The 16,288-nt window shown below is 41.1% G+C and overlaps 1 pseudogene; it reads right to left on the bottom strand.

Moving 5' to 3' along the window:
- Positions 1 to 14,689: 14,689 nt before the first annotated feature.
- On the bottom strand, positions 14,690 to 14,862 carry LOC134397071 (U2 spliceosomal RNA; annotated as a pseudogene).
- Between the last annotated feature and the right edge of the window lie 1,426 nt (positions 14,863 to 16,288).

Raw genomic sequence — 16,288 nt, forward strand, 5'->3', positions numbered from 1 at the left:
ATCAATGTACATAGTGCTGTACAGAGTAAAACAGTAAATAGCAAGACCCTGCTGCATAGGCTTACAATCTAATAAAATCATAGTAAAATAATAAGGAGGGGAAGAGAATGCAAACAGGTACAGGGAAGGGTAAGCAGGCACAGGGTAGGGAAAAACTAACACCATGATGCTGACCCTGACCATGGGACACAGTTTATTTTCACTTTATTTTCACTTTCCTTATATTTTACTAGGGCCAGATCTACACCAAGCAGGATATTGCATTATGAAAGTCATATGAAAGTGGTATATAAAAGGCAGGAGCCATGCCATGCAGGATACAGCGGTATGAAAGTGGTGTATGGTATGTGTCAATGGGCCCCAACAGTTGTCAGTGTACTTCAATGCTGCTATAAAGCAGTAGTGTGGCTCCTGCCTTTTATATACCACTTTCAAGCTGCTTTTATAGTGCAATATCCTGCTTGGTGTAGATTAGGCCTAGGTGTGCCTTCTCTTTGCATAGAATCAATTGAGTAACTGCTCCCCACTTTAATCCCACATCCACAAACATTTTGTCCTCCGCTTTGGTGTGTGTCTGGGGTGGGGTGGGGAATTGACAAGTTCTTTGACAAGTATAGAATATGGTTCTGCTGGGCTAAATGAAGTAGTGTGTGGAGAAGATGAAACTGACAAGGATAATTACAAGAGGAGAATACAAGAAGGTTGCAGCAAACAGGCAGACTTGTGATCATGCACACTTGCACCAGATCCCCATGACACCACTTGTACAGATTTCAAGATCCTGTCCCCAGATTGGGCAATTTACCCTTCGCGCAAATGACAGAACCCGAAAAAAGTGAAAAACGTTTCCAGAATTGGAAGAAAAATCCACTACAGTCTACCTCCTCTTATTGGAATGGAAATGCTGCAGAATCCCATTGGGCTTAAATGGAACAGAATTCCCACTACTGTAAGATACCTTAAAAATTTCCCCTATTTCTTTTTTTTATATAGAGAGAAAGGTGTCTAATAAAGGACACAGACATGAAATGCTGGGCTAGATAGGTATTCTGATTTGGTGTAAGGCAGCTTGGTATCTACTTTGAGCTATGATATAGAAATGTTATAGTGTTATAGAAATATTTTAATTAATACTTGAATTCTTGTAATTAATATTTTAATTAATACTTGAATAAATCAATATAAATACATTTCTCATCTCTTTATGCCACACACTGCACTCTGGATTCTGTGACTTTATCTGCGGGAGCTGATTTGTGGACAGTTTTGCCCTGCAGCTGAAGGCACAGAGCTTGGATTTGTTAGCCTTTGGGGTTTTTTTTTCCTAGTGCAAAGAGTTTGTTATTAATACTAACTCTAAAACTACAAGATGGATTTCTCTGACAGTCTAAACATGATGGTTATAACATTCTAATATATTTAGTCTCAAATTCTGTAACTGATAATATAGGGGTGAATGATAATATTTCTCAGATCTAGCCACAATGCTAGCAAAGTATTTTCAACTATTTGCAGACTAAGACTGCAGTCCTGTACACACTTAGCTGGAAGCAATCCCCATTGAATTCACTTGGATTTAATTGTGAGTAGTGTTTAGGATTGCACTGCCATGCATTTTCTAAAGTGGCATTGTTTTTAGTAGAGTGCTCTACACTTGGGAGTATTCAAAAAATGAGGATAAGTTTATAAAATTCTCACCCACAGGGTTGAATACCTCTGAGCATGTGCAGAGTGTTTCCATAATAAAGAGGATACTTCCTCACCTATCCAGCTGTGCTGTGGAATCTTGTAGGATATTTTAGTATGTTTTTAGGATGCTTTTAGGATGTTTTTAAACCATGTATACCATGTTTTTAATCAGTATTTTATGTATTTTATGTTTGATGTTGTTCCCTGCCTCGATCCAATCGGAGAGGCGGGTAAGGAATATATTATTATTATTATTATTATTATTATTATTATTATTATTATTATTTACATCCTGCTTGCCTAGAATCCCAGTTCCCCTTCCTACACCAACTTTGGCCCACAAAACGGTATTGCAGACCAAACTCATAAGTATCATGGTAACTATAGACAAAATGAGCCATATAAGCCACATATGATGTCATTTAGACTATAAGTGTTGGGATTTGGGGGATGTAATAGTAAATTATAGTTTAGTGCTACATGCACTCACAGCAGCAAGTCTGAGGTTTACACATGCTCATCTCTGCCTCTCTGGTGTGGCCACAAGAAGGAAATTGGAAGCTTTTGCTTCTTCTTTTAAATTAACCAGAGTTTCTCTGTATGTCTGTACAGGGAGAACCTCTGATAAGTGTAGATACGGTTTGTTAAAACAAGCCAGGATCTAACTGTGGCTTATTATCCTGGCTTGTTAACAACCCATAGTTTAAATTTACCAGTCTGAACATAATAAGTAACATTGGCTGGATTAAAACCAGAAGCAGATGCAGGGCTTACAAAGGACAAAAGCACCCTTTCCATTCTATGTAAAAAAGGTGATGGGACAGAAAGTTGAGTCTTTTGTTGAGACTGGCAATGGGACAGCATTCTCTACCACAATTGAAGGTTGCAGGCTAGCTTAGGTGGTGCAGGGTAGGCTGAATGGCCCACAGCTCCCTCCTTCAATATCTTGTTGTTTCCTCCCAGAATCTGCTGCCTGAGGTGATTGCCTCACTCTGCCTAATGGTAGGGCAGATGTTTACATTCTGAGCAGATGTTTACATTCTCCTCCTTGCAGCCATCCCAGAAGAAGGATAGGAGATATGGAAGTGCACAAGCAAGAGGCATGCTGTTGCTCATGCTCACAATGCTAGACCGTGGTTTGGGGTTATGTTGCAACCAAGTCACTATATCCCTAACGATACTGTTATCTCGAGTTTCTTTCACTAATAACCAATTTCTGAAAGATCAATATACAGAATGTTATTTATTAAGTTATTTATTATAGCACTTTTATCCAGCGCTTTAGCCAGAAAAAAGGCTCTAAAGGCAGCTTACAAAAAATCTCTGTGGATTTCAGAGAACTAAAGTATTTTTGTACAGATGGAAACTAGGGCTGTGCACTGCCTTGGGCCGAATCCCCAAAACCAAGGTGAGGCAGGCTGATTTTGCCTGCCTTGCCTTGGTTCCAAGTCGGTTCCAGGTCTTCCTGAGGCACCTGAGTCCGAAGCAAATTGGTACTGAAACCTCGGGTGCCTCAGGCCACTTTGGAGTGATACTGGGCCCTCCCTCCCTCCGTCCTGGGAAGCTGGCGCAAGGCTGGCCATGAGTCCATTGGACTCACCTCCCTCTCCCCGCCCTCCCCGCTCTCCTCGCTCACCTGCCACCACCACATTGTCACTGTCACCGGGACTTACCAGAAAATGAGTCATCCTCCTGAGAGCCAGTCTGCAATTTCAAGATATTGTGGGGGTCTGTTTTTTGTATATCTATGGTCACAATCTATGGCAGCTATAAAGGGAAAATGCCCCTTTGTGGCTGTCGTAGTTTTCAGCTGTAGATATACTAAATCAGAGCCCCCGCGATATCTTGAAATCATGGCCTGGCTCTCAGGAGGATGACATGTTTCTTGGTAAGTCCTGGCAGCAGTGGCTCTGGGTTGGGGTGGCGAGTGGGGGAGCAGGGAGTTGAGGATCCCAGGAAAGCTTTGCTCCCGGCTTTACTGGGTGCTGGCCATGTGGCACCCAGGTACCCACAAGACCAAGTTGCCTGGGGGGGGGGGCAAATCTCAATGAGGCGAGGCGCCGAGGTGAGGCAGGCACCCACCAAAGCACCCTGAGTTGAATCAGGGCCATTTCAGAGGCTCCGAAACAGACTCTGAGGCAAATCAGGGTGACTGTGCACACAGCCCTAATGGAAACACGTTTCTCTAATCTTTCATTTATTTTTAAGGAGTAAGAATTAGTGTGTATTTCAAAAGATAGATGAATTCCATTGGGAAACTTAGTAAAGGTCCCTAAACCTGAACAAAAGGACTCCCCCCCCCATTTCCCCCTTTTTCTCCCCACTCTCCCCAGGCCTTCACATATCTACCCACAACAGACAGGCTGATGGAAATTGAAGTCCAAAACATAAGGAGGGACCCAGGCTGCCTTAAGCCAATGGTCCATCCCATTCTCATGTTTTCATTTGATGACTGAAAGTAGGAAAGAATAGGTTCAAGCTCTTTTCAATGTAAAAAACTCCCTCAGTTCTTCAAAGAATGGAGGAGATGAATCAGTAATAATAATAATAATAATAATAATAATAATAATAATAAATGTATTTCCTTCTTCTCTCTGGCCTTCCTTCGTCTCACATCAGTCCGCTGGTCTCTGTCCACCACTCTGCCGCTAAGATCATCTTCTTGGCCCGCCGCTCTGACCATGTCACTCCACTTCTGAAATCTCTTCATTGGCTCCCAATTCACTCCAGAATCCAATATAAACTTCTCCTGTTGACCTTCAAAGCTTTTCACGGTCTAGCTCCTGCCTATCTTTCCTCTCTCATCTCACACTATTCCCCCGCTCGTGCTCTCCGCTCCTCTGATGCCATGCTTCTCGCCTGCCCAAGGACCTCCACTTCCCTTACTCGGCTTCGTCCTTTTTCTTCTGCTGCCCCTTACGCCTGGAACGCTCTTCCAGAACACTTGAGAACTACCAACTCAATCACAACTTTTAAAACTAAGCTAAAAACTTTTCTTTTCTCTATAGCTTTTAAATATTGAGTTTGTTCTGACCCTATACTGTTAGCTTCACCCTACCCGGTGCCTGTTTACACTTCCCTCTGCCTGTTTGCATTCTCTTTCCCTCCTTATTGTTTACAACTTTATTAGATTGTAAGCCTATGTGGCAGGGTCTTGCTATTTACTGTGTATAATCTGTATAGCACCATGTACATTGATGGTGCTATATAAATAAATAAATAAATAATAATAATCTTACTCGCCTCTCCATTCTGATCGAGGTGGGGAACAACAGTAAATATAAAATTGAACACATTACATTCATGTTTCTGTACCTTCACTGGCACTGTTTCAGGTGCTGCTTCTGATCTACATAGCCCACTTCCTTAGGCTTAGCACATATCTAAGGAAATTACAGAATTTCAGCTTCTTTGGGACACCATTTATATTCAATGTACAGGTAACAATTCAACAGCTTTAGTCCATACATGTCTACTCAGAAACAAGTCCCACTGAGTACAATAGAGTTTACTTCCAGGTAAGTAGGTATAGGATATAGCCTAACAGCACAATCCGATACATGTCTACTTAGAAGTAAGTAGGGATGGCCATAGTGGGGAAACCAAGCCCTTTTGGGGCTTGCCAAATTTTCCCAGAGCCCCCCGCTCAGCTTGCATTTCACAGCAGAGCCAAAATTTGCAGATCTGTAATATACACAGCTGCAATTCGCATAATTTGTGCAAATTGGGGGTGTAATATGCTTAATTTGCACACATTGTGGCCACAATTTTGTGCAAATTGGGGGTGCAATTTGCACAAATTAAGCATATTATGGCCTTAAATTAAGGAAATAACGGCCTATGGCCTGACTCAATACAGAGTGAAGCTTGGCGAACTTCACACCCGAGACGGATTCCTCCGACATACTTAGAAAGAAGTCCTATTCATGTCAATGAGTCTTACTCAACGTTAAAACCATATAGGATTGCAACCTAATGGTACACCCATGCTGGATGGGGAATGCTGGGAGTTGTAGGATTTCCCCCCGTCTAAACATGCATAGGATTGCACCTTAAATTAGTTCTTTGGTCTATGAGTTTCTTACCATAGGTGCCTTGAGATTTAGACTTCATTTAATTGCCTCTTTATTAAATGCACAGTAAAAAAAAAAAAAAACTGAAATCATAAAAATGGCCAGCAGCCAGAGGGTCAAGGTTTTTTTCTTTTTTCTTTTAAAGGCTAGAATTAAATGGAAAATGTTCTAAAGTAGAATAATATATGGCTTTTCTAAGAAGTGGTGGCTCGTATGGTTAAAGTTCTGAGTACAGAGATCACTCCTATTTTAGGTGAAAAATAAATTACACAGATAACAAGAAGAGAAGGAAATAAATTTCATTCGTCAGAGTAACTCCCTAAATAATGGTCTAGGCCACCTAAAAGTTCTATTTTGTTAGTTTAACTTGGGCAGTATATCATTGGCTTGTAAGCAGTCAGGTGATTGTAGCTTTTAAGCTTCCCCCCCTTTGTAGAACATATTTCATGTGATTAAGATCAGTTGCAAGATCAGTTTAGCAGGCAGTTCTGCTGCTGCAGCTAAACCAGCTATCTACCGTACCAAAATATTGAATTTCTCGGGGTTCGGGGATACAAGGATCAGATATGATATGGTGGCAAATCCACCTATGAAAGGGGAAAAATAATAATTTCCTTTCCATTTACAGTAAACTGAATAATAAACATTATGGAATGTCTTCATTCAATTACCCATTTGATTTTCCAGTTGGGAAGGTTCCCACCAAATTAGCAAAGATTCACTATAGGAAAATACGAGATGTTGAATTAAACTTTCAGATATCTTGACAAGTCATGCTTGGCCCTGCTTTCTCAGAGCACAACCTAGCCAATATATTTCTGAGAAATTGAAACCATATGGTGCCGCCTTTAAAAAAAAATGTAAGAGGGGTATCTTGTAATGCCACTGGATTTTTTTAGGTTTTTTTTTTTTTTGCATTTGGAGTAACCATAATGCGTAGCTCGTGTTCCAAGACTAATACTCCCAATGTGCTAATACTGTTAGCCGCAAAGCGGTGTGTGTGTGTGGGGGGGTGTAATATAACCATGGTTTAATTGACTGAGTGTATATTATCTTGTTTATCTCTAAATCAAATTAAATTGTTCTGGTCTTTGGCTGCATTCAGCTTTTGTAGCTAATAATTAGGGTGGCCATTACAGTGTTCCTGTAGAGATTCTGTGCTGCGTTGAGGCTCAGATGTGTCATGTTTTCCTTCTGAATGGCGAAGTGGCTCTCTTAATCAAAATCACTATCAGAAGTTAAATCCACATGCCAATAAATATATAACTGAATGTTCTTCAATGTAGAAATAGAGAGGGGAAAGGGTTTTCCTACACTTACCTTTCTACACTGGAAGGCTGTGTTGTAGTCAAGAGGTGCCAAGGCCGGCACCAGGCAAGCAGACACAGGTTGCTGACATCATTAGAGGTGGCCATCCAATCAGCAACCATGCTCTGGCATGATATTGGCTTCAGCATGTCCACCTCCACCATCACCTGCCAGAGCAGAAAGGTAAGGGTAGGAAGCATCTCCCCCTTTCTCTCACCATGTAAGGCAGCTGGCAATTTCTCCTGGTGAACTGCTTCACTGGCTACCACTGAGCACATATAATTTCTCCATAAACATCTAATACTTCCTACATAATCGAAGGAACAGATTTCAAGTTAACTTCTGATCAGGCTTTTGTGAATCACTTTATATGTTTACACTGTTTTGAAATAAGATCTTGATCTCAGTCGCCAGATGCCCCAGTATGCCAGGTGCAGATACCAAGTCTGATCATGACAACAAGTCTGACAGGTGCCACAACATGCCCCTCTTCATTGGGATATCTGAAAATGAGGGTTGTCTTTTTATTCTGCTGGGGCAGCCAGTGAATAGTTAAGGTCAGACAGAGCATTCAAATTTCATTCTGAAGCTCTCCCAGAGTTTAGTACTTTTAAAGACCAAACTACAGTTGCCTGAACAGGAAAAGAACTAGAAACTTTATGGTCAATTTCACCAGACTTCCCTGTGCAGCACATGTGAAATTTTAAATTGAAACCATATCGTTAGTTGTAGTCAACCTTTCTTCACTTCTGCGTGTAGTTTTCTTAAAGAGCCAGCATTTTCCTGAGGGTGGCAGGCCTGTTTATTTAAATAGAGGAAGCAGATCCACATGCACATTCCTACACCTGCACAAATATCAAAATGATTGAGGTAGCCCAAATGTGCAAATGCCCGTTGTTTCAATTAGGGTTGTCTAAGAAATTTGTTTTGCTTTGTTTTGGGCCAGAATTTAGCCAATTCATATATCCTAGATCCTAAACACCATCTGTGATGGAACTTCATATATTTCCAAGACCGCAATGCAATTAGCGCAAAGCAAATTTGCATGAAGACCACATGTATTTGAAAAAGGAACACAAGCACACTCTGTTCAGTGGGAGAAAATACACACATTTTTTAAAAATGCACAGAATTGATGTATACATTTGTAAAACATGCACAGAATTATGCACCAATTTTCGTGCAAAAAAGAAGAAAAACACAAAGCTTGCAATCTGATATGGACACACATTGGAACGAGGTTCAAGGTGGAAATTAGAGAAGGACACTGAGCTCAGGTTTGGCTGATTTACCAAACCCTAGCTTGAATACACAGGGATGTGCACTGTGGAAGATACAGTTCAGTAGGAGAGAGGCTGGGAGCTCTGAATAATTGAAAAATGCTCAGTGGAAATGGACTGAGAAATTGATTGCAGAAATGAGTAGGAGAGAAAGGAGGACTTTGAAGTATTGAGAAGTGAGGGGTCTCAGGAACTAAGTAGCTCCTCCTCTTCCACTGGGCTACCTAGCCAGTTGCTGCTTCTTGAGCAGCTTCAAATTATTATTATTATTATTATTATTATTATTATTATTATTATTATTATTATTATTATCATCTTTATTCCATCCTATAGCCGAAGCTCTCTGAGTGATTAAGATTAAAACAATTAAAAACTATATACAAAATTTAAAACCACAAAAACATACAACATACACAGAAACATATATCTAAAAACAATTATAAACAACTATAAAAACAGATCCAGGCTCAATGAAGCTCATCACATATTGCTAAATGCCTGGGAAAAGAGAAAAGCTTTAACCTGGCACCAAAAGGATAGCAATGTTGGCACCAGGCGGGCTTCATTGGAGAGATCATTCCATAATTGGGGGGCCACCAGCTAGCTCAGGTACTTGCTCTTTCCCCACCATGTCCCTGCCATCTCCCCCGCAAAATCTTACCCCAAAGTCTGCACATGCCTGGAGACTGCAATTTATAAGTGGCCACCCGAATACAGAGTGCTGGTTCTTGCTAGCGATCCTGACACTCATAGTCAAGTCACAGGTCTTCAGTAGGGAAACACAGCCCTCTCCTCCAAGGCCTTACCTGAAAGTCCAGGGGAGAGGAGGGGAGAACTCACATTGCGATTAATGTGAGATCTCACTCTCGTTTACACGTAAGGTGTGACGACCTCAGGAAGAGAGGCGTCGCGCCTGCCATTTAAAAAAAATTTCTTAAAGGGGATGGAGCACACGAACGCGCTTGCGCAAAGGTAAGTTTTTTTTTAAAAAAAATAACTACTTTCCCTGCTCCTCCCACCCTATCCCCGATGTAGGGCTGTATCCTGGGGCAAGGGAGAGATGCTCCCTCCCTGATCCCGGGATCCCCTGTGCATCATCTGGACGCACAGGGACAATCCCGGGGTTCACCTCGGGATATAGCCTGGTCTAGCTAAGGCCCTAGTCAATTCAAGGCTTTCACAGGGACACATGAAAAGGCTCTTTCGGATTGGATGCAAGGCTGACTGTACATCCTTAACATTAAGCTGCCTGAAGTGCCAGACATTTAGCTACTTGCATTAATCCTGATAAGCAACTGCAGTTCTTGAAGTCTTTTTGTTTTCTTTAAAATATATGTTTAATAGTGACAATGGCCTCTATAAAACGTTTGCATTCCTGAAACACATTAAAAAAAAAAAAAAAGATTAAGTGAAAATGTCAGGGAAAAGATAATCCTGCATAATAGCCGTAATGTCAGGATTTTATATTTCAGGATGACACAATGAAAAACTCCAGTGCCTTGCAAAAGACAGTAAAGGGAGAGAAAGTAAGTGTGCCTGAATACAGCTGTATTGTAGAGTAGTTTGGATAGTTTTCCTTTTAAAATTTGATGGCATCATTTGCTCCACAAAGCTCTTGAGACACACAAGGAGGAATGTCTGAACTTAATGCTTTCTGAGGTCACACAAATCTGTACAAGGGAGATTCAAGCAAGGATGCAAGGAATGATCTGCCTTCGGAATTTGCTTTATTTGCTTTAAATTCTTGAATGTATGATTTTGATTGCATGAACTTTAAAATTTTTGTAATTCAAATTGAGCATGATTGTGAGTTAATTTATATCTTCTGTGCCTCTGCAGTCTGCTTGGTTGGCATGGCTAAGCAACCATACTCTGCCATATTTGAGCATACTGATAGTCGTTTGTTACTGTAAACCTTTAGTTCCTTAAGGAAATAGAAAAAGTCATATTTGCTATGCCTATGCTTGGAACTATTTTAGTGTAACCTTTTAATTTGTCTTCATGAGAGGAACCAGTTAGTTTAAAAGTTTGGATGACACTTTGATTGACAAGAAATGGATATCAACAAGTACTGATCATGTATTCCTTCTTACTGATACTGGCCATTTTTGTCCAGTGCAACATTCAGTGACGTACCCTTTCCAAACAAATAGCTCCCTGTAAACATGTCAAAAGAAATTAAGATGCTATAGCTGATTTAACTTTAATGAAATTATGGAGCCAGCTCTGTTTCAAAAATTAGTCACTGTATTTTCTGTGCCACTTGGAGCAATTAATCCTTCCTAAAATAAACAGGCTGATTCAAATTCCATTATCCTGACAGTTCACAATAAACCCTGAGACCAGTGACTGGTTTTCTCTTTAGCTATTTAAACCATTATAATTAATTCTGAATTTATGTCATTTGCTGGTAAATGTTACAATCACCTCATCACTGCTTAAGCAATTGCCAAACAGTTGCACTTCTCCAAAAAGCATACCAGGCAATAGGCTATAACTGAACTCTTTCACCAAATTGACTTCCATGCATTTCCATCTCATGTGCAACACTCAGTATTGAGAAGTAAGGCTTCTTCGTGTTCTCTTGACTGCTAATTGTATCACAATATTTTGTAATATCAGGGATAGGGAAGACAAGTGTTGAACTGTGCCCTTTAATGTGACTTTGATTTCAGCCTAAGTTTTCAAATAAAAGGAAGGAAACAGATCAGGAGGAACATTAATTTGTATATTTGAAAACAAGCTTACTGCCTCTGGAAGAGATGTAACTCAACCAGGGAGAAGAATAAGAACTGGGTGTTTTGGGAGGGGTAGATTTGGTAGCTTCACCAAAAGCAAAAACTGAGAAACTGACCAGCACTGGAGTCCTAGACAACCAAGTAGGGATGGATGAATTTGTCAATCTTGGCAAGGCTTCAGTTTTCCCTACAAGCATTTTTTTTTTACCTTCCACATAGAAATGTTTATTTTTGTGCTCATTTTTCAATTGTATATATTTTGGATGCATACACCCATTGACTATAGCATGTTCTTGCATTTTGTGGACATGGAATGCATTTTTGTTTTGTGGAATGCATTCCAAGCTTGGAAATGTATGGATTTCCAATCATAAATTATGTTTGGGCCTCTGTTTTATTCCAGGAGCTGCAAATTGGGTGTACTCATTTTTTTTAAAAAAAAAAACCTGACGGAGAAAATTTCTCACCCATCCTTACAATATTTATTTATTTATTATGGTCACAAACCAGCAAAATCAATATAAAACATACAAGGGATAAATAAAAAGTGACATAAAAACAAAATACAGCTTTGTGAAGTTCCTTCTCTCAGGAGGATTGCAACATTATTTTTATAATTTGCATTGAGGTCATTAGAAACTTAGGCCTTAGCTAGACCAGGCTATATCCCAGGGCGAACACCGGGATCGTCCCTGTGCATCCACATGATGCACAGGGGATCCCGGGATCAGGGAGGGATCATCTCTCCCTTGCCTGGGCTGAACCCGGGACCACGGAACTTGTGGCCTGTTGCCGCAGCTTAACCTGGCTCCGTGCACAGGTCGCAGCGCTCCTCAGGAGCACTGCACCCATCGAGGTTAGGGTGGGGGGAGTGGGGAAACCAAATTAAATTTTTAAAAAACTTACCTTCAGCGCACAAGCGTTCGTGAGCTGCTGTCGCTTTAAATATATATTTTAAAAATGGCGGTCATGACGCCTCCCTTCCTGAGGTCGTCGTGCCTTACATGTAAACGGGGGATAGATCTCGCATTAATCCCAATGCGAGATCTCCCCTCCTCTCTCCCGGAACAAAACGTAGGTCTAGCTAAGGCCTTAGAGACCCTTACAGTAATATGGGAGGACACATCCCTTAAACAAATTAATACCAAAGTTGCGGGGTTACACCCTGAAAAGGCTGTTAATAACGGAAAGATTAACTTATTTCTGCATTCCTCATACAAGTTACAATGCAAAATGACATGTTCGACAGATTCTTTTGCTCCAGAACCACAGGGACATATCCGTTCATTAACCAGGATTTTACTAAATCGTCCTTCTAGAAGTGCTGATGGCAACACAATTAAGCTTCACATAGTTTTAACAAATGATGGGCAAACTTACCTTGGCAGGATCTCCACTACCGCTTTAAAACAGTTTATAACAGTAGTGACAACGGTTGGGGCCCAGGACACACTCCAGAAACAGTTTTCAAACTGTTTTCAAAGTGCTTGGTGTATATCTGGCCCTTGGTCTAATTTCTAAGTCGTTTGCCAAGTTAGAAATCCAACGTTATAAAATCAGATAAAAGATCTATGTTCTTATGAGACTTTGAAGTGTTTTTGAATTTTTGCACATGTGCATCACCTAAGTTCATCTTGTGCCGTGCATAATATGGTGTTCTTTTCAACCCAGTAAATTGATGTTGTGTTTCACTGACTGGCTATTATTACATGTGTTTTGTTTACAACAGTAAATTGACATGGAGGCACAGGTAGTTGAAGCAGAACAGGCTGCGGAAGCAGAACACACACAAAAAGCTACCTTTGTGCCATGATTTTATTGCTTTTCTGATTATGGCATGTTATGTTTATATCATGTTTTATGTTAGATTGTTACTTTTATTGCTTTTTATTGCTTCCATGAAGTTTCATGGTTTTGTAAGCTGCCTCGTTATCCTAAAAGGTGGTGTATAGGTAAATAAAAACATTGTAAGAATAATACATGCAGCATTGCAGATGCAGCTATGTGATTGTTTAAGCTCACATCAAACTCAGATGGCAACCCAAGTTGACTCAGTTGTTATTCATTCCACCTTCAACAGTGCTGCAATGATGTGGTGAATAAGGGCTGACTTGTGACTTAAGAACATACGAAGAACCATGTTGTATCAGACCAAGGGTACACCTAGTCCACACAGTGGCCAACCAGCTTTTGACCATGGACTCACAAGCTGGACATGGTGCAGGAACTGCCTCCCACTGTTGAAAAAGCACATATCCCCTGCAACACTTGCTAAGTACTGCATACATCCATTCACTTAATCCAGATAAAATTTGCCACTTTGTGCGCATTAGGCATGAATAGAGCATGACAGTGGCCTTAGCTAGACTTAGCAGTCTAGCAGGATGGAGGGGTGAATATCCTGTGATATTTTCTTCGTGAGATCTCCCCCTCAATTCACATATGGTGCGTGACGACCTGAGACAGAGAGGCGTTACGCCTGCCTTTTTTTTTTTTAGTTAAAGGGCCAGCAGTGCACGAACGCTTGTGTGCAACAGTGAGTTATTTTTTAAAAAAAATACTTTCCCCACTCCCTCCACCCCACCCCGATGGGCACAGTGCTCCTGAGCACTGCACCCCCGTGCGCAGCTCCTTGCTCCTTGCAAGGAATTGCGAGGAGCCAGGACAAACCGCGGCACCAGGCGACACGTTCCATGGTCTCACAGAAAAACTAGGTCTAAAGGAGAGGGCAAGATCCCGGGGCAAGGGAGGGATCATCCCTCCCTGATCCTGGGATCCCCTGTGCATCATGTGGATGCACAGGGATGATCCCAGGGATCACCCTGGGATTTTGTCTCGTCTATGGCCTGTGTCCACAAATTCAAGACCAACAAACAACTTGAGGCAATTTCCAGCCTGAGAATCGCCAGCATTTCTATTTTAATTAAAGTCATAATTGCAATATTATATTTCCTATCTTTTTTTTAATAAGCTGGCATTTCCTGTGTTTTAAGCTTATTTCGTCAACCTAATCCAGCCTCCCCAAATGAATATGTTCCTGCAACTTAAAGCTGCCTATTTTCAGAATTGTGAAAGCGAATCCACACAGCCTGTTTATCCTAGGTAGAAGGGGGCATAAAAAAATGTTCAGAATCAATACAACTTTAGTGTTTATTTAAAAAAAAAGAAAGAAAGAAAAGAAAACTCCAAAAATTAATGTGTAATGGTTATATACGAAGCATCCATATGATGGAAAAACATGATACCGTTAAGAGTGGCTTTTAATGTAAAGTCCATGCCAAATGGACTTCCATAATTTCTCTTTTAAACAACATGAAGTTAATAAGGCAAAATGTATTCTTGGCGGTCTCACTGCAGCAATCTTTGGAAGTTCCCCGCTGAGGTGTCCGCTGCAGCATGGATACAGTCCAAGAAACAGCAAAGGTGGGCTCTTCCAAGCATAGCCTGTTTCTTGCTTAGACTCCATGGGAAGAAAGTGCTTTTTAAAATCCAGTGATCGGCTGTTTAGGGCAAAATTCACCAACGTTAAAGAGCTAGTCCAGGAAGATGCACTCTATTTCAATCCATTAAACCAAAGCAGGGTTGTTACTTGGCCTGAGCCCGTGTGTCCTCAGCCCTGAATCTATTTCTCAGGACCATGGATCTATTCCAGAACCCCCTGAGTGTCTCATAGTGCCAATTGAAGTTAGTTTTTTTTCCTCCTCTTAATTGTCTTGTGGGGCAATTTTCAAGAAGATACTACACTTGATCTTAGCCAAAAGGCCGAGAAGCGATATTTTCAAGAAGAATAGCTGCTGGAGAGGGAAGGCTTAACTTCCTCCGCATTCAGGAAGGGGGTTAAGGCACATCTTTTTCATTGGATTTTTAATAAGTTGTCAATCGTTTCAAAGATTGTTTTTAACTTTTAACTACGTTTTTATGTGCTTGTGACATGTGCTTTTTGATTATTATTATTTTGAAAGCCACCTTGATTGGTTTCCTCCAGAAAGGCATTATAAAAATGTTTTAAATTAAAAAAAATCAAATAAATGATAAACTTTCCTCTTCCTGTGTACTGCATGCCTTGGTCCCCAAAAAATCTCCCCCTGCATGGCAATTCAGCTTAGGAAGAAACAAAAGTTCTATTGGTTTCGGAGTCCAAATTAATCTAAGTATTTATTTTATTTGAGTTGACTTAAGTGAGAAATTAATTGGCTGCTTTTGCCTCCTGTGAAATTTAAGTAAATCCTAGTAATTATTTCTAAAACTGCATATATAGATATAAATGATCATCTGCCGATTTAGGCAGATTTGTGTCTTGTGCACCTGGACCCTGGATCTTTTAAGTGCTTAGCAATGCCTCTGAGCTTAGGTTTCAACAATGGGAGAAACGAAGAGCTCATTCAGTCCAGCCTAGGCTTTGGAGAGGGGGAAGATTCCTCCATGTATGGAAATGGGTGTAGGAGGGAGCATGCACTTCTATCTGCATTTGTGTACACCCTTTGTGGTTGGAATACTTATAGTGTCCACATATGCATGCACATACACACACATAGGGCATAGCTAGATGGGGTGATATCTCGGGGATCATCCCAGGATCATCCTTGTGTGTACACATGACACACAGGGCATCCTAGGAGCAGGGAGGGATGATCCCTCCCTTTCCCCAGTATATTACACTACCCTTTTTTCTTGGTTTTTCCGGGGTCTCGGGATGATCCCGAGACTGTGGAAAGTGTGGCCCGCCGTTGTGGTTCATCCCCGCTTCTTGTGAGTAACTGCGATTTGCCAGAAGCTGGGCATGGGGCACAGAGATCCTCAGGAGCTCTGTGCCCATCGGGGGTGGGGTGAGCAGGAATTTTTTTTTTTTTAAAAAAAAAAAACCCTCACATTTTGCACACGAGCACTCATGTGCTCCATCTCCTTTAACAGGAAAAAACAAAATGGCAGCCACAAGTCACACGCTGCGTGTAAATGAGGGCGACGATCTCGCAATCATAACATTGTGAGATCATCGCCCTCTAACCCCCTCGTCTAGCTGAGGCCATAGAGACATGGAGCATACAGTGGTTTTGGAATGGCATCTTCTCCCCGCTCCCTGCCAAGTCTCCTAGCAGGATAACCTGCCATCCTGGGTTGCCATTCCATCTGGGTCCACACTTGTGCATCTTGGTTAGAGAGTACAGGATTTCCAAGGCATCCCTAAAATCCTGCAATGTGA

Source organism: Elgaria multicarinata, chromosome 3 (assembly GCF_023053635.1).
Source record: "Elgaria multicarinata webbii isolate HBS135686 ecotype San Diego chromosome 3, rElgMul1.1.pri, whole genome shotgun sequence".
In the NCBI taxonomy this organism is placed as follows: domain Eukaryota; kingdom Metazoa; phylum Chordata; class Lepidosauria; order Squamata; family Anguidae; genus Elgaria; species Elgaria multicarinata.